The sequence below is a fragment of the Macrobrachium nipponense genome, chromosome 46, assembly GCF_015104395.2.
Source record: "Macrobrachium nipponense isolate FS-2020 chromosome 46, ASM1510439v2, whole genome shotgun sequence".
Taxonomy (NCBI): domain Eukaryota; kingdom Metazoa; phylum Arthropoda; class Malacostraca; order Decapoda; family Palaemonidae; genus Macrobrachium; species Macrobrachium nipponense.
In genome coordinates, this window is record NC_061106.1 from 21,990,368 (window position 1) to 22,009,514 (window position 19,147).

The 19,147-nt window shown below is 43.7% G+C and overlaps 1 protein-coding gene across 3 annotated transcripts in view; it reads left to right on the forward strand.

The window, feature by feature from the left end:
* The first annotated feature begins 2,187 nt into the window (after nt 1-2,187).
* LOC135214803 (putative ATPase N2B) overlaps nt 2,188-19,147 on the forward strand; it is a 108,813-nt gene continuing 91,853 nt past the window's right edge. For 2 of the 3 annotated variants that reach the window (XM_064249171.1, XM_064249169.1), the window contains exon 1: nt 2,188-2,378. The gene's annotated coding sequence lies outside the window, so the exon portion shown is untranslated. Of the gene's footprint in view, nt 2,379-6,053; nt 6,132-19,147 lie in introns of all 3 variants that reach the window. The other variant, XM_064249170.1, reaches the window with a different exon arrangement.

Consider the following 19,147-nt stretch of genomic DNA (forward strand, 5'->3'; position numbering starts at 1 on the left):
ACCAATTCGTTAACGCTCTGCAGTGGAGGAGAATTTAACTCTATCTTTCCGTCATCCTGCCTGCTCAAAATTAAGCCAGCCTCAAGGTCCATAAAATGAATTGCACGATCTTTGCCAGATATCCGAGGAATGGTTTTGATAAGTTACGTCATCATGAAAAATATGCTAGTTTCTAAGGTTATTCCATAAAAAAATTATTTATCACAGATGAATATTTCCTTATCCTGTCCCAAATAAAGAGGCTCTATTGATAATGACCTCATTATTCCTATTTTAGCATTCTTATTTTATTGTTCTTGTAACTGCTACATTGGCTAGCTCCCACACAAAAATTATCAGCATTTGCAGACATTGTAACGTTACTGGAAGTTGTCATTTGTAAATAGCTAGATGGGCCGTTGGTTCTCTGTCGAAATTTTAAGGTTGTTAGGCCTGTTGTTATCGTATTCTATTCACTTGAACTCAATTGCAAATAGCTATTTTTCTTTAGGTTTGCTGACTGTCAAGTTTATTGCCAAGTTTTAGGATGCTCTCGTCTAGTTTTCCTGAAATTTAACATTCAATTATACATTTATGTCTTCAGGTTTCTTGAAAAGCAACAAACCTATAGTTACTTCTGATGCAAGAAATGTCTCCTTCACAAACCAAGCCAACCGACAATCAATCAATGCATGTTTTCGCAATTTATCTTTGACATTGGAGTTTTACATTTTTTTTATTCCTTCCAATTAAGTTTTCAGCATCAATAAGGTCTAGCACATTAGAACTATGTACATTTTTTTGACAAATCACTCTATTTCAGATATACCCGCTACAAATTGGAGAAAAATGGGATGGATAACGATTGAAATGATAAATTCTAGAATCGGTCGGAAAAGTAGCAGTGAAAAACGAATGGGAGGTGTAAGATGTCCGTGTATACTTTCAGCGAACTTTGGCCACTTCATCACCTGGCGCTGAGAGCCGCCAATGAAGTCATCACGGTGCGGAACTTATCGATGATCAGCTGATACAAACGTCATCACATATCCTCATCAGGAAACGTTTTTGGCAACCACAGGACGATATTTTTTTTTTTAATAAGACTCTATTGTAGAACTATAATAGTAACTTTCAATATACCACTTTCCGAGTACTCACCTGTAGAAAGCTATAGACCACTTAAAATTTTCTACCGAAAACATCACCAGGTTTTCCAGCCCTCTAAACCGGAGAATACGGGGTTACGAGAAATTTTCTGAATATTTGCATTTCTAGCTGACGTACAGTTCGGTCAGATGTGAAATTTGTGAGGGTTAAACATCAAGTTTTTATGGGAGTTACTAACAATCAAAACCAGATAGTTGTAGTAGTTCAGAGAATATCTTGACCGGAAATTGCCATGACTAAGAAATAAAATATTCATTTTGAACTCACTTCTCACACTGTTAGAAAGTACTTGCGTCAAAATTAATCGAGGTCAGCCTTTTAGGTCCAACACATTTTTTATAGGCATTGGTGATGTATATTTGATTAAATAGTAGCGTGCCACTTGATTCCTAAATATATCCGGAAAACGAAAGAAAATTTACGTCAGACAAGCCAGAACTATTAAGATAATGCTAACTTGGGAGACGCGGGCTAACACAATGCAATCTCAGTAACAGTCAAAGTAAAAAGGGTTGGGTGAGGGGGTTAGAAACCGCAAACCTTTAAGTAAAAAAAAAAAAAAGGCGGGTGGGGGGGGGGCGTAAGTTACTTCTTAGTGACGCGAAATTAAACACAGTAGTATCTACCAAAACTTTTCGGGGCAGGAGGGATTAATTTTGTGTGAAAGCACAGCAATGGAGTGTATGTTTGCAAAAACAAAAAAAAATATGACATCACTGATTATATATACATATACACACACACATATATATTATATATATATATTATAGATATATTATATAATATATATATATATAATATATAAATCCAAAGTGTGGTATAATATTGTCTTGAACAATAGTGGGTTCGCTAATCTTGACATGATCCGGAAAGTTTATGGTCTTGAATAAAACTAATGAATTCCTAAAGAAAGTGAATAGAGTACGTGTAATTTAAAGCTTAGACAAGAAAGAAACTGCTAGTAACATGGGATGTAAAGATTCATTTGTAAAAGGAAAACAATTACTAGGAACGATTTCATCTTAACAGCTCTGCATTTCACTTAAACACCAGGCAATAGTGGTGTGCCCGGAACTGTGTTTGTCGTTTAAGCTCAGGAATCTGTAAGGTATTCCGTAATTGTGTCACCTGTTTGGGTACTCTTCGGCAAATTATTACGCAATGTTCCAAATTTGAGCGACCACTGCCCCCGAAAGGAAAAAGGAGGAAGGTATTCGGATACGTTACAGGTAACATGAGGCTTATTACTATAGGTAGCTATTCCGGTTGCTTACCTTACATATATATACTAATCGTGTTCCCCCTCCCCCTTCCCCCACCTCCCACCAGAATTTAGGTTAGGTTTAATGTGGTGTTCCGTAGGTTTTCCGTCTGAATAAAGTCTACCATGGATAGTTTTTTATTACTTTTTTCCTTTTTTGGATGCATAGGGGTATTGGTTTCATGACTTACTAGGTTAGAGCCCCTTCTCCACCACACATCTCCCTAACAAGTACGGTTATGGTAGTTCTGGCAGCCCTAACCTAACCACATACTGCATTGTAGTGTTAGAGTAGGTACCTAGGCTAGCCTATACTACTATTTGTATTGCAGAGCTGTAAACTAAGTAGCTATAACCCTTGGAAGAAACTTAACCTAAATCTCTTGAGGCTTAGAATAGGCTTTAGTGAATAGCTATTACTTTTTCACTAGGCTTTAATGAATAGTAGGTAGTGTGTTTTTTACAGGGCAGAACTAAGCAAGAGCACAACATCGAGTATTAGCTACTTTGGAAATTGATTTGGTAGATCTAGCCTAGGGTACTTATCCGCGGCGGCCTAGACTATGGCAGTTGCGGTTTTTCTATGCAGTTTTACCTACTGAACAAGAAATTTAAGTAATAGTTATTTATTCAAACGACTGTAATTAACCCCAGGGTCCAGTACTAAACATGGCGAAATACATTGGACGCCCCAATCCCTAGTGGATGTCATATCCGCGGTTACATTCCTTGTAGTCCGAGCGGACTGCTTCTGTAGAAATACCTTTGATTTTGCCTACCTATACAGTAGAAGGGCTAGTACTATTTTGGTTGCTTAGTATTAGCCTAAGAATCTACCATTTGTTTTGTTGGTAGAATAGGCTATATCGTTATTTTTTGTCGGTCAACTGTAATTAACCTCAGAAGTTGTATGCTGGCCATCCTGGGATGCTAGCTTATCGCGCATGCTCCTATATGGGAGCGTTTGGTAAAAAGTGGAGTTTAAACACATGGCTCCCTAATGCCGTGCGCATCCGTCGAACCATTTTATAACAACAACATGGTAGCCCAGTTTTCCCAATGTTTTTCCCCCGTAAAACCCTGCTTTCCCAAAGGGTCCCCAACCATGTTGGGTAGATTTGAGGTTAATAATAATTAACCGACAATAAACCACCAATTTCTTTATCAGCAACACCAAAAATAGAAAAAATAAATTTCCAAGGTAATAGCTAGTCCATGCGGAGCTCTTGCTAAGAATTACCTTTCACAGTTTGGCTTAGGCTAGGGTGATGCCAGTGAGGATTAGGCTTTCTTTAGAAAATTACTTATTGATTTAGTACTTCAGTAGGCTAAGTAAAATCAGATCACACTTGACTTGTATCCCTTCATCCTGCAACTGTACCCACTGAGCAATCACACGAGTGGATTGGCATTTGACATTGGGAAGGTGTGTTAGAAGAGTTATGTGTTAGTGAAGGTGGAAGCTTGGGCCACACTTTGAACTCTGCAAAATGATGGAACAGAATCTAAAGGGATGTAGTGCGCAAGGCCCTAGTAAAGTAAGCATGTAAAGTAGGTAAGGTTATGTTTGGATAGTGTCATGTTATGTACTTAGTATAGAAGCAAAGCCAATCCACATGTTCAAACAATCTTTGATAGGTCAGTGTGTGCTTTTGAGAGGAAATGGGTAAAAATGTGTGAAAATTAATTTTTTAGAATTGTGAATGCTGATTTGTTATAAGGAGTGTACTGAAAAGTGATCTATACGTATTAGGGATAAGTAGTAGGTACGTAATGTCACCCGAGCTGCGTCATCCTGTTAAAAATATCACATTTTGTTATGATGCCATTTCAGAATTAGCAGCAACGGTGAAAACTACTAGTATTGTCCATGTATTTTCCCATTACTTCTTGTAAAGATATTTTGTCCCGCTGTTCCACAACCATACAGCCACCACTCTTGGTAATGAAATGAGTTAGGACATTTTCTGACATTTGAGCAACTTTTACTCTGTAACTTATTTTTTATGTTATTCTTGTTGTTAGCTTCATCTTGCTACTCTACAAACTACCTTAGTCTTAGTCTAGATTGGATAAGGTTAGTTATAAGATATTTTAGTCGAGGTTAATTGATTATTTAGGAGCAGTCATTGATGCCAGCTGGAGTAGGTGGTTAAAAGCAGGTAGGTAGGTAAAGGGAGTCAGAGAGATTTGTAAGAAGCAGTTACTTAGAGCAGGACATGTAGAGAGTTTGTATTTGAAGTTATTTATGAGAGTTGTGGGTGATGTTAGCCACCCAAAAATAGTTTGGATTATTGTAACGGCACTATTCTCAAGGGTTGGCTCACTTGACTCCAGGGGGAGCCAGTCCTTGGAGTAGGACTCTCAGCATTTGGCAAGAAGCCCATCATTACAGATAAGAGAGGATGATTTAATGTGTACATTATCCCAGCTCTAATAGGCAGGTTTAGTGTACATCTGTGCCTCTACATATGTTTGGTGCTATCCCATATAAGTAGGGTACTATGGAGTGAACCACTGGGAAGTCAACTCTCACTGTGCTATTAGTAGAAAATGTGAAGTTCCTGAACAATCGGGTACTGCTAGTGAAACATTTGCTGTTTTGTTGTGCTCCAAAACCCCAGGATTGCTTCACACCTTGAAATTTTCGAATAAAATATAGTAGTGAAAGTCAGGATCAAGAGGCAAAGTCAGAGCAAGGTGAAAAAGTGCAAGTGTGTACCTTCTACATCCTCCTCTAGTTCATTATTAATGAATGATAAATGAATGAATAGATAAGTAAATCAATGGAGGATATAAAAAAAAGAGAAGTGTGCTGTAGTACCCTCAGACTGGAAACCCATGGTTTAGAGGCTATAAGGCAGCTAAATGTGACAGCTAAAATAACCTTAATCTATTAAAAAAACCATTACCCATTCATGGATTCATGAAGTTGTAGGAACCATTTATCAACTTAAGAGCGGTTGACTAGTTAGGTAAGGAAATCTTCATACCGAAGGTTTTATTGATTTAAACAGCTCTATACCATGGAGGAAATACATAGGACAGTGGCATCACCAGAGACGTGCAATTGTGTTGGGCCAGAGTTTGTCTTGATCAGGGTACAGTAGATTTTCCTAACTTGCTCTTTTAGGTCTTTAATGGGCCAAGTGGAATTTTTGACACTGTGTGTGTGTGTGTGCGCGTGTGTGTGTGTGTATGTATGTGTGTGTTCAGCCTTTAGGGCATTGTGCAAAATGTATTAACTTATCATTTGGCTCTGCTGCTCATTAGCTACTTTTAAACTCTTTTCCTAAAGATATGATTGAAAATAATTATTTGTATAAATGGAACATAGAATTTGATAGTTTTATGTGCTAATGATCTATGAAATGTTTTTGTTTTGTTAAAGTAATTTTCTCCGTAGTCTTACGAAGTTGCAGGTCTAGGTTAATTTGTATTCCTAGTAAAACTACCATTATTGCTGTAATTTTGTAGTGAATTGAATAGCTAAAAATATTGCCTATATTTTTAATAACTACCCTAGTAGTACAGTATTTCTATATGTAGTTGTAAGACATTTCTGGTTTCCATTTCTGTTCTGAAAATATCTTCAGTGTTTAAAGTTTGCATTGTATTTTAGCACATGTTTGTCTTTTTCCAGCAGTGGCAAATAACTGAGTAACTGTGATGTACACCATTAACGATCTGAGATTACGGAAGATGCCTTCATTCTTGAAAAGTAGTGTACAGTAATTCATTTTGGGATTCTTACTTATAACATTTGTTTTCTTCAGCACAAAGCAAGTTTTAGCTTTTGTCACTTTATTCCCTTGTTTGAATTTATGGCAAGTCCCCTGCATAAAGTGCAGTATTTATGTTCCTTTCACTGCTTATTGAAGGCAGATACTTTAAATGTACAAGATTCTTTTGTTATATATTATTTGTTGAGTGTTTTCGTTAAAGATTTTGTTGCACAGGTCAAGTACATAACTGCAGCTGCTCCACACTTGCCTAGCCCATATTATGGATGAGGTTGCACAGCTTTGTACCCTTCAGGTATTGTCAGCCATACAGGGAGATATAAGCTTACACATTTGGTGTAAAACCTTTGATTTACAGTACGGTGCTATACAGTACATGGCAGCACTTCAAGATGTTATCACTTTGTATGTATCTATTTCCTGAACAGTTTAAGTCCCTAAATCTGTGTGCGTAATTGCAAAATTTCCCAGCATTTGTAGCCACCCAAACAGTGTATGGTCTCTTTTAATGCTCACGTCAGTATGCATGTACACAAAGCTTTACACAACGACTATGTAAACATCTAATTACAGTGACTTTTGTAAATATGCCTATACGTATATAGAATGTAAAAGTTAATAACTCTCAAACCATTCTTCTGAGCAATTATCTATAATCTTATATTAACTGTCTTCCCCCTACCAACTTGCAAACTGAAACATAAACTGACCCAGCAGCAGAAACTATGAAAAGATTTAAACTTGGAGAAATATAAGCATTATAAATCATCCAATATATTTTGGGTACATACAGAACGCTAACTATGCTTTGAATTAAATATTTAATATTGTCAAATAATGGTTTCAGTAGCTATTAAACAATACATATCCAGATTACTTAAAATTCATCAGCTATTGATAGTGCAATATGCTGTAAATTTTCATAACAATAGTAAATGTGAGAAATTATTTAAATTGTGATCTGTAATCTCTTATTTATTTACTGATTATTTATTCTTTCTTCAGTCAAGGTAAGTAGTTTATCCGGATAACTGATTGTGCTCTCGCCAGAGGGCCTTAATATCCATGCAAAACACAAAATCTTTTACATAAAGATAATGTTCCGCAGAGGGGTCTAGCAGAGGCCTACTGGTGGCATTACTCTCTTATGGGGGGAAGGGTAGGACCAACAGAACTTCTTATTTTTGAAGACGTCAGAAACCTTTATCTCAGATTAAATGCTTGAGAAGTCTTGGCAGTATTACTGATCATTCTGAAATTTTGGTTAAGAAAACTATCGGCAGGTATCAGTGGGAGTGTGAATCTGTTATGAGAGACTTGATAATCAACTCAGGTTTTTCCATCCTCCTCGTTAGGTTTCTTTTAATCACAGTATTCCATATGCTATGCCAGTGCCTTGGAGGAGCAAAAGAGAAAGAAAGTGGCAATGAGGCAGGCATCTTTATAGAAGACATGAAAATTATCATTCCAAACTTAAAGATGTACATTGTTTATAAGACTTGAAACACAACAGCATCTCTCACCTCTTTAGGGAGAGGTTTCTAATGGGATAGGAGTCTGCTAAGTACCATCAGACTGGAAAACCATCTAAGGTTTCAGATTAGCCAAAAGAAGAAAGCTAGCCTTAAAACCTGCATGTTTTAGCATCATTAACATTTTTACATTGCTTTCTTGGGATTAGACATGAAGTGAGTTCTATCTACCCTCCATCAGGTCAAGTTCATAATCTATCCCATTTTTCTGTGTTTTCCTGGGTCTTCCTAGTGGCATTTGTTTTGCTACAAACATGTCCACTGTTTTTGTGATAACACTGCTCAACATCCTTTCTTATCACGTAACTAAACTGTCCAGTATTAGAGAGTTATTTTCTATCGCCTTTAGACAGAAGTTTCTGACATTTCCTCAATTATAATTGGATATTCCCACTTAACTGGCCATGAATCTCAACATTACGTATATGTAAAGCCACCTTTTCAAAACCTCCATATTTATTTTCAGTTCTCATGTTTCTGCTGCATAGAGTAGTATACAGCCATATGTACCCATCATACATCTGCTCACTCTATCAGCTGTTTGTCTGTCTTAAATTTGTTCTCTATCAGTTTTGTAGATTCAGTTTCAGAGGACACTTTAGAGAGACCTTTGGTTTTCTTTGATCATTCTGAGGATTTTTCTGTAATAGATACCAGCGAAAATGCCTCGTTAAAAAAACTTTGGATAAATTGTGGTTGAAAATAATATCCCATTTTTTACCTTGTACTGTCTGATAAATCTTGTTACCCTCTAATAGAGTAGGTGAGGAGAATTTGAAACTACAGAGGTAAAACAGCTCATGTAATAGTATTATGTAAACTTCTAAGGTGCCTCTAGATCCCGTTATAAGATATATAGTAGTGGCTTAGATCATCAATACAGCAGTTACCTTTATGTTGACTTTCAGAGATAGGAACTAGGAAACTTTGCTTCCAGTCCTTTTTTCTTCTCTGCATATAGCACAGATATCTTCCTGGCAAAATCTTGTAACAGCAGCCTAGTTAGACTTGTTGACTGGTTGCAGAGTATATTTTAAAGGTTTAAGAATTGTCTTTTTACTGGGAAAGTCTGTCCTCCTCAAGCTGTAGATTTTTTGCATAGAAATTAAATTTTAAAAAAAAGTTTGTATATAGACTTTTCCTCTTTTAAGATGGCAGTGTTCCTCACATGCTTTTGGAAAAGGTAACTATACTAAGGAATGATCTTTTGCAAATCTTTCCTTCACCTGTCAGTCAGACTGAAAGACGGTTGGTCACTGGTGATTCAGAATAACAAAGACTCAATACATACAAGGAAAGTTATGTTAGGTTATAATAAACCCATAAAATTTACCAGTGATTGTTATTAATTCAATTCAGACCACCTTGCTGTCCTTTGTTTTCATACATTCAACTTACCTGTCAGATATATACATAGCTATCGACTCCATCGTCCCCGACAGAAATTCAAATTTCGCGGCACTCGCTACAGGTAGGTCAGGTGATCTACCGCCCTGCTCTGGGTAGCAGGACTAGGAACTATTCCCGTTTTCTAATCAGATTCTCTCTGTCGCCGGTAGTATCAACATTGTTGTTACTTCCTTTCCTGACTGGAATTCTTTTTTTCACAACGCTTTTGATCATCTTTCGACTGATTTTTGTGACGTACTTGGATCGTTGTTTGGCATTCGCTATCGTGGACTGGTTTTTGGACTTCGCTTTGGATTTTCGTGAATATGTCTGATTCTAGTGTTAGCTTCAGTGTGTGTGAATGAAGGCTGTAAGGTGAGGATTCCGAAAGCTTCGGTAGATCCTCACACTACATGCAGTGGTTGTAGAAAGGTTGAATGCTCAATTGAGAATACGTGTAACGAGTGTGAGAGATTGAGTGCGCAAGAATGGAAGAATCTGACTTCTTACTTGAAGAAGTTAGAGAAGGATAGAGAGAGGAAGGCGGCTTAACAAAAGCCGGAAAATGTCTAGTATTCTGTACTTCTTCTTCTTCTCTTTAATTATGCCCATTCTGTTTCAGCCCGTTCACAAGTTTATCCCTCTGATTCCGCCTCAGAAATAGCGGAAACTCAGAGCTTCCCTTCAAAAAATGCAAGAGAAAATGGAAGCATAGAAGGTAAGAGAAGTGAATGTGGTTTCTCGAGTGATGTTAGTGTCCCCAGTGTAGTGGAGGGGCGTCTGGCCATCCCCTGCGACGCTCCCAGGCCTAGACCTCTTCCAAGCTCCCTGCCCAGAGGAGAAGGAAAGTCGAAAGCCTTACGGGGGTCGTGGGGAATCCCCAACGATCAGCGTCCCTTCGGCAGAATCGTATACATCTCAGTCTGCCAGGGACAGCTATAGAAAAAGCGTCCTTCGTGAGTGCTTTTCATCTTCTAGTTCGCCTTCTCCGAGAAGAGGATGGTAAGGAATCGAAGCTTTCACGTCCGCTAAAAAGGAACTGGAAAGAACCTGAGCTTAATTCTAGCCCCGAGCGCTTCTCTGAAGAGGATGCTCCTTCGGTAATCAAGAAAGCTAGAAAGGATTTAGATCCTTGGAAGGGAAAACTCTCTCGAGCGCCTTCCACAATCTCCTTCTCCTGATTCGAATGAGCCTTTTCGACCAGGAGAATTTTGATGAATGTACAGGAGCAAATAGCGTCTTTGGTAGAGTACTTTCTAAGGAGCCTACTCGTAAAAGGATGACAGGCTTCCGATTAAGAGATCCAAATACCGATCTCCTGTCCTGGTCGGGCGCGACGAACCCTCCAGGGGAGTTGTCGCACAAGCGGCCATCTCTGGGGGGAGCGGTGCGTTAGGCAGGCGAGATGTGGGAAAGGAAGTAACTCCTACCAAGCGTCAGGCGCCAACTAGGAGCCAGGCGCCAAGTAGGCGCAAAGAGCCTGACTTTACTGTAGATCGTTCTAGGCCCAGATCTTCATCCAAGCAACAAGAGCCAATTGAGAAGAGAGAACTCCTGATAGGAGTATAGCGCCCGCTCCAAGCGCAATATACTTGCTATTCGAAAGGCGCATTCCATGAGCGATACTCTTACCAAGCCTCAGGAGTATTCGGAACTAGATGCGCTTTCCGTAGGTCAGGAGTATTCGGGAAGAGATACTCCTGCCAAGCGCCTTGATTACTCTGGCCTCGATACTCCTCCCAGGCGCCAGGAGTATTCTGGACTTTTTTACTCCTACCAGGCGCCAGGAGTATTCGAAGCGCGATCGCCTACCCAGCGCCAAGGAGTATTCTGAGCTTAATACTCCTAACAGGCGCCAGGAGTATTTGGAGCGAGATGCGCCTTCCAGACGGCAGGAGTATTCGAAGAGTGTAACGACTGTCAGGCGCCAGGAGTATTCCAAACAGGTTACTCCTACCAGGCCTCAGGAGTATCTCAGCGAGATACTCCTGCTAAAACGCCAGGCGCATTCTCCTCGTGAAGAGCTTGACATCCGACAGGAGTCTAACAGGCGTAGAGCAGTGATACGTGACTCTCCTAATGATAAACGTAAGGAGAGAGTTACTCCTAGCCCATCTCCTTATAGAAGTGCTTCTTCGGAAAGGAAGAAACCTAGAGAGGAGACAGAGGAGGGAAGGGAGCCTTCTCCTTCCGATCCTATTAATTTAGATGACGTCTCGGAGGACGAAGTTACTAACAGAGAAGGGCTCTCGAATTACAAAGTTCTTTCTGCTCTTCTCTTAGAAGAATATGGAGATGCATTAACTCCAGCCGCTCCTCCTTTCTCCTCGCTCTCTATTTTCAAGTACGAAGGCACACAAGTCTTCGTCTTTCCTGAAAATGAAAGCCGGGCCATATCCATGAAAAGGGCCTTACAATCTCTGGACTCCTGGATCCAAAAGCCCTAAAGAAGGAGTTAGGAAGGACGATCTTTTGCATGCCTCCCGCTAAACTAAGGGGCAGGAGAGGCATATGGTACGAAACGGGAGAAAACATGGGATTGTCTCTACCTGTTTCAGCTGAATCGGACTTCTCCAGTCTCGTAGACTCGTCGAGGAGACATGCCTTGAATTCAGCAAAAGCAACATGGGGTCTTTCGGAAATGGACCATCTCCTCAAGGGACTTTTTCACACCTTAGAAGTATTTAACTTCCTAGATTGGTCCCTTGGGGTCATTGCTAAGAAGTCCCATGAAAAAGAACAACTAAGCCTGAAACCTTGCATAGCATCTTACATGCATAGATAAGGCGGTTCAAGATGGATCGGCGGAAGTGTGCTCCCTCTTCGGTGCGGGAATACTAAGAAGAAGAGGCGGTTCATAGTGCCTTTCTCACTAAGGCCGTCTCTCCTTCGCAGAGATCCGCCTTGCTGTATGCGCCTCTCTCTGAGCATTTATTTCCCTCGCATTGCCCATTCGCTAACTGAGAAAGCCACTCAGGATCTTTTAAGGCAATCCTCAAGGAAGAATAGACCTGTGGCTAGTGAGGAAAAGAAAGCATCCAAGCCAACTCAACAACAGCAGCCCTTTCGAGGAGGCGCTCAGGCTAGATCCATCGTCAGAAGGAAATCAACTGAAAAAAGGGGAAGATCTGCCTTCTGTCCCTTTAAGAAGGGAAAATGAGAATCTTTCCTCCAGACACCTGTAGGAGCCAGGTTACAATTCTTTGCGGGAGCATGGGGAAGACATAGGATCCGATCCTTGGTCAATGTCAGTAATCAAGAAGGGTTATTATATCCCATTCAAGGACAGACCCCCCTTGACAACGTCACCGAGGGAACTGTCAGCCAGATACAAGGACCCTGTTCTGATGGATACTCTTCGTCAAATGGTGGAGCAGATGTGGGACAAAAGAGCAATAGAGCTGGTACTGGATCAAAAGCTCCCCGGGGTTTTACAATCGCTTGTTTCTCGTAGCGAAAGCCTCGGGGGGATGGAGACCGGTACTGGATGTAAGTTCGCTGAACAAATTCGTACAACAACAGAAGTTCAGCATGGAAACGTCTGCCTCATTACTTGCAGCAGCTCTCCGTCAAGGAGATTGGATGGCGTATCTAGATCTTCAAGACGCATATTTCCACGTCCCGATTCACCATTCGTCGAGGAAGTACCTTCGTTTCATGTTCGAGGGAAGGATCTATCAGTTCACGGGCCCTGTGTTTCGGCCTTTCTACGGCTCCCCAAGTCTTCACAGACTTGATGAAAAAATGTGTCAAAACACCTTCACATGAAGGGATAAACGTCTCCCTATACTACCTGGACGACTGGCTCATCAGGCCAGGTCTCAAAAGCAGTGTCTGGAGGACCTGTCAACATCCTGGATTTGACAAAGACATTAGGATTAATCGTGAACCTCGAGAAATCCCAGATGGTCCCCAGCCAGAACGTAGTCTATCTGGGGATTCAGATGGATTCTCGGGGTTTGGCGAGTATTTCCTTCTCAAGAGAGAGTAAGGAAAGGCTGTGCCACAGTATTGAACTTCTTAGAGAAAGAGCGTACTTCAGCGAGGGAATGGTGAGCCTTCTGGGGACCCTTTCCATCGCTTCGAACAGTTCTTTCCTCTAGGAAGACTGCATCTCCGTCCGCTTCAGTACTTCCTGAGAAGCAGTTGGAGTTGGAAGACAGGACAGCTCTCGGACACGTTTCCGATCTCATTAGAAGTAAAGCAACAGTTAAGGTGGTGGTTGACCCCCTTGGAAGAAAACGAGAGGAGTATCCTTAGAAGTTTGGAATCCAAACCTGACATTGTTCTCAGACACGTCGGAGACAGGTTGGGGTGCGACTCTAGGTCCGAAGAAGTGTCAGGCACCTGGTCGGAAGAGCAGGTGTCATGGCACATAAATTGCAAGGAGCTCTTTGCGATTCACCTCGCGTTAAGGAGCTTCGAGCAGATAGTCAGAGACAAAGTAATTCAAGATAAAACTCCGACAATACGACCGCTCTGGCTTATGTCAAGAAGCAAGGAGGAACTCACTCTTCGCCCTATACGAACTGGCAAGAGATCTGCTGATTTGGGCAAATCAAAGGAATGTGGTCCTTCTAACGAGATTTGTTCAAGGGGAGAGGAAGTTGAGAGCGGACAGACTGAGCAGGAGGTTCCAGGTCCTTCCTACAGAATGGACCCTCCACTCGGAAGTCTGTCAGACCCTTTGGTATCTTTGGGGGAAACCACAGATAGATCTATTCGCCACGTTTCTCTCCAAAAGGATAGACACATTTTGCGCCCTGGTAGAGGATCCCAGGGCTTATGCTATAGACGCCTTTCTCCTGGACTGGTCAGGGCTAGACGTGTACGCTTTTCCCCCATTCAAGATTCCCTGGGGGAAGTAGTCAGAAAGTTTGTGGCCCTCGAAGGGAACCAGAATGACTCTGATAGCCCCATATTGGCCATCCCGAATTTGGGTTCACGGAGGTGATGGAGTGGACAGTGGACTTCCCAGATCTCTTCCAAACAGGATAGATCTGCTCAAACAACCCCACTTCGAGAGGTACATCAAAATCTACCCGCTCTTGCTCTGACTGCCTTTCGACTATCGAAAGATTGGTCAGAGCGAGAGGGTTTTCTCGCAAGGCGGCAAGCGCAATTGCTAGAGCCCGCAGATCATCTACTAGGCGAGTGTACCAATCGAAGTGGGAAGTTTTCAGAAACTGGTGCAGGTCGAAGAAGCTGTCCTCTTCCAATACCTCTGTAACCGAAATGACGGTTTTGTTTCATGCCACTTACCTGACAGATTATATATAGCTGTATTTTCTGACGTCCGACAGAAATTTCAAAACTCGCGGCACAGCAGTGGGCGGCCAGGTGGTAGTACCCATTCCCGCCGCTGGGAGGCGGATATCAGGAACCATTCCCATCTATTCATATTTTTTTCTGTCCGCGGTCGGTAAACAACTGTTTACAGACCTCTGCTCAGGATTTTTTTGGAATTTGACTCGCTTTTAAGTATCTGATTGGTTTTTTGGTATGAATTGGATTGTTGAATTGGCATGCGCGATAGTGGACCGTTTTTTTGATTTTGGATTGACTTTTCTATATAAGATATGTCTGGATCAAGTGCTGTGAGTTTCAGAGGTGTGCGAGGGCTGATTGTAAGGTGAGGCTACCGAAAGCATCGGTAGACCCCCACACAGTATGTATGAGTTGTAGGGGGCATAATTGTTTGATTGATAATCGGTGCAATGAATGTGAGAAATTGGCCGATGATGATTGGAGAGTATATGAGTCCTATCGCCTTAAATTGGAGCGCGATAGGATCAGGAGGTCTTCCTCCAGGAGTGGTTCGACCAAAGGTAAGGCTAACATCTCTCCTACATTAACACCTGTAAAATTTGCAACCCCTAAACCTGTGTTGCCTTCGGGCTCTGATTCTGTGTCAGGAGAAGCGAATGCTCTCTCTCTGATTTTGGAGTCTCTTCGCACTCTGGAGACCAAAGTGAAAGCCTTAGAAACTGGCTCGGTGCAAGTGTGTGATCGTGCCCCTAGTGTTGTGGAGGGGGCGTCAGATCGGCCCCATAATGCCTCTAGGCCTAGACCTCTATCAGACTCCCAAGACTCAGGGAGTAGGTATGTTGTCGAAAGCCGCAAGAGGGTTACGGGGCTTCCCACCGATCTGGCGTCCCTTCGGCAGGCCTTGTAGCAAAGTCCCAGGCTGCCAAGGAGCCGCGCACGAGCGCGCGTCCTGAAAGAGTGTTTTTCGTCCTCCGAAGCGTCCTCCCGCGCAAGGGGTGGAGCGCTCGGAGAGACTCTCGTCCTCTGAAAAGGACGTTTCGTGCGGAGGACGCTTCACGTCCTCTTTCGCCACTTTCGTCGGAGGATGCGTATGACGCTTTTCCGCCTCAGAAAAGGGGTAAGATCTCCTCCGATGAGGACGCTGGGTTGCGTGCACAGGCGCGTATACCTGAGAAGCAGGTAGCTGTGCCTGTGAGAAGGAAGGAGGCGTCCCCTCGCCCCTCGTCTTCTCGCAGGATCAGTCCTGCTTCCTCTGTTCGTTCTTCCCCGACGAAGAATATTCTTTTGTCCCTTCAGGACCAGCTATCCTCGCTTATGGCTCAGAGGACTCGCCCAGCAGCAGTCGAGCCTAAGCGGAGGAAGGACCTTAGACTGCCTGTCAAGAGGACGAAGCAGTCTCCTTCTCCCTCTCCTACTTCGTCTCGTTCGCCGATCGCTTCTCCTTCGGCGATTCGCCGATCTCGTCGTCCTCTAGAAGGACGTTACGTCAAAGACGCTTTGGAGGAGGACGCTCTGCACGACGTTCGACAGGACGCTAGGCAGGACGCTAGGCGGGACGCTTGGCAGGCCGCTTGGCAGGACGCTCGGCAGGACGCTCGTCAGGACGCTTGTCAGGACGCTCGTCAGGACGCTTGGCAGGACGCTAGGCAGGACGCTCGCCAGGACGCTAGACAGGACGCTCGGCAGGACGCTCGCCAGGACGCTTGGCAGGAAGCTCGCCAGGACGTTCAAGGCTCTTTTCAAGACGTTTTTGGGGATTCCGACCAAGAAGTCGTAACCCCAGACGCTAGTTTACGCGCACAGGCACGTATTCCAGCGAAAAGGTCTTCCCTTTCATTTGAGAAAAGTAAGGACGCTTCTCTGGCAAGTGAGACGGCAGCGGATGGCGATAAGGACGCTCGTCCTCGTCAGGACGCTCTACCTTCATCAAGTAGTAAGCGTCATAGAGAAGACAGCCGAAATAAGGCTGCCTCTAGCAAGGATAGGGGTCCTTTGATCAAGCCAAGACCCGACTTTAGGACGCCCTCCCCGGACAGACGGTCTCCTCTTCCGTTAGAGAAGAAGGAGAGCTGAGTAGTTTCGGCTGACTCGGTTTGAAGAGGAACCTTCTGCGGCCTCTTCAATCTCGGACTATAAAGTCCTAGTGCGGCTCTTGCGTGCTTCTTTCGAAGACAAGTTTCAGCCCGCAGCTCCCAAGTCTCCTCCTTCGCAGTTTTCTTCATCTAAAACTGGAAAAACCCCGGAGTTTGTAGAGATGAAAACTTCTCTCTCCACGAAACGTGCCTTTAAGAAACTCCAAGATTGGATGATACGAAGGAGAGATCAAGGCAAGACGACCTTCGCCTTGCCTCCAGCTAGACTTAGCGGGAAAGGGGGCATTTGGTATAGAACCAAAGATGAAGTAGGAGTTCGTATCCCTTCTTCGGCTCAAGGAGATTTCTCCAGCCTAGTGGATGCGCAGAGGAGGTCTCTTATACCCTCTGCTAAAGTAACCTGGACCTCTACGGAGACTGACCATCATTTGAAGGGTCTGCTCAGGACGCTGGAAGTGTTCAACTTCCTTGACTGGTGTTTGGGAGTTCTGGATCTGCAAGCGAGAAGCCCAGAATCCTTCTCAGTCTGGGGGAGCTGTCCAGCGTGTTAGCACTATGGACAAAGCCGTCAGGGATGGTTCGGAGGAGATCGTATCTCATTTTTGGAACGGCTTTATTAAAAAAGAGAGCTTTGCTGTGCAACTTCACAGCTCGTTCGGTAACTCCAGCTCAGAAAGCGGATTTGCTGTTTCGCCTCTTTCGAACCATCTCTTCCCCCAGACTTTAGTAACAAAGGACCTGACGAACAGTTTGCAAGAGAAGGCAACTCAGGACCTTTTGGCCCAGTCTACAAGACGGTCAGCCGTACCTTCAACCTCTTCAGCCGCGGTTCGACCGCCGAAGAAAGTTAAGCCCTTTCGTGGGGCTCCCCCCTCGAGAGCAGCTCCTCGAGGGAGAGGGTTTTCACGAGGAAGAGCTTCCTTTAAGCCAAAGCCTTCCAAGTGAGAAGCAATGTCCTTCAGACAACCAGTCGGAGCCAGACTAAAGTTTTTTGCGGGGAGCGATGGAAGGTGGAGAGAGAGAGACACGGACTCTTGGTCCCTCAAGATCGTGGAGCAGGGGTACAAGATCCCCTTTTTAGATCTTCCTCCTCTTTCTACGACTCCCAGAGACCTTTCTCCATCCTATCAGGGAGAAAAGAAGAAAGTATTATTCGATCTCCTTCAGCAGATGATCGACAAAAGAGCGGTGGAACAAGTCGCGGACCTGGGTTCCCCAGGTTTTTACAACAGAATCTTCCTAGTACCGAAGCAGTCGTCAGGTTGGCGTCCAGTTCTAGATGTAAGCAGGCTCAATCTGTTCGTGCAAAAGACCAAATTCACGATGGAGACTCCCTCATTCGATTCTGGGAGCCTTGAGACCGGGCGACTGGATGGTGGTCCTTAGACTTGCAGGACGCGTACTTCCACATCCCGATCCACCCTCTTTCAAAGAAAGTAATCTAAGGTTTGTCTTAGACAAAAAAGTGTGGGCAGTTTCAGAGCTATGTGTTTCGGACTGACCACGGCTCCGATGGTGTTCACTGTAGTAATGAAGAACGTAGCGAGGTGGCTACACTCTTCGGGAATAAGAGTTTCCCTGTACCTCGACGACTGGCTGATCAGAGCGTCGTCGAGAGAGAAGTGTCTGAAGGACTTGCAGTTCACTTTAGCCCTAGCGAAGTCCCTGGGACTTCTGGTCAACTCGAAAAGTCGCATGACCCCAACACAGTCCATCGTGTATCTGGGGATTCAGATGGATTCAGTGGCTTTTCGAGCGTTTCCGTCCCAGGAACGTCAGCGGCTAGGCTTAGAAAAGATCTCAGCCTTTCTAAGGAAAGAGACTTGCTCGGCGAGGGAAATGGATGAGTCTGCTGGTGGGGACCATTCCTCGCTGGAAAGGTTTGTTTCCTTGGGAAGACTGCACATCAGGCCTCTCCAATTTTTCCTTGCGGACGAGTGGAAGGCCAAGGACGATCTCAATGCCATATTGAGAATATCGCTTCCGATCAAGAACCATCTAAGATGGTGGTTGGACCTCAGAAGCTTCAGGAGGGCGTGTCCCTAAGTCTTCTGAGCCCCGACCTAGTGTTGTTCTCCGACGCTTCCATCACGGGCTGGGGAGCAACACTAGGAGGGAAGGAAGTGTCAGGCTCCTGGAGGAGGGGAACAGGTAGCCTGGCATATAAATGTCAAAGAACTGGCAGCAGTATTTCTGTCCCTGCAGTTCTTCGAGAAAGGAGTTTGGAGAACAAGATTGTTCAGATAAACTCGGACAATACCACAGCACTCGCTTATTTAAAAAACCAGGGAGGAACACACTCCAGAACGTTGTTTTTCCCTAGCGAGAGAGATTCTGCTGTGGGCAAAGAGAAAAAATGTGACTATCCTGACGAGATTCATTGCAGGAGTGCAAAACTCAGGCAGATCTTCTCAGTCGTCGGGAACAAGTCCTATCGACGGAATGGACCTTGAACGAAGACGTTTGTCGAGACCTTTGGACGTTGTGGGGACGTCCACTGGTCGACTTATTCGCGACGTCAAGGACCAAGAGACTTCCTCTTTACTGCTCCCCGGTCCTGGATCCAGAAGCAATCGCGGTAGACGCTTTGCTTTGGAATTGGACGGGTCTAGACTTGTACGCCTTCCCACCATTCAAGATATTGGGGAAGTCATGAGGAAGTTTGCGGCCTCAGAAGGGAAGAGGTTAACCCTGATCGCTCCGATGTGGCCA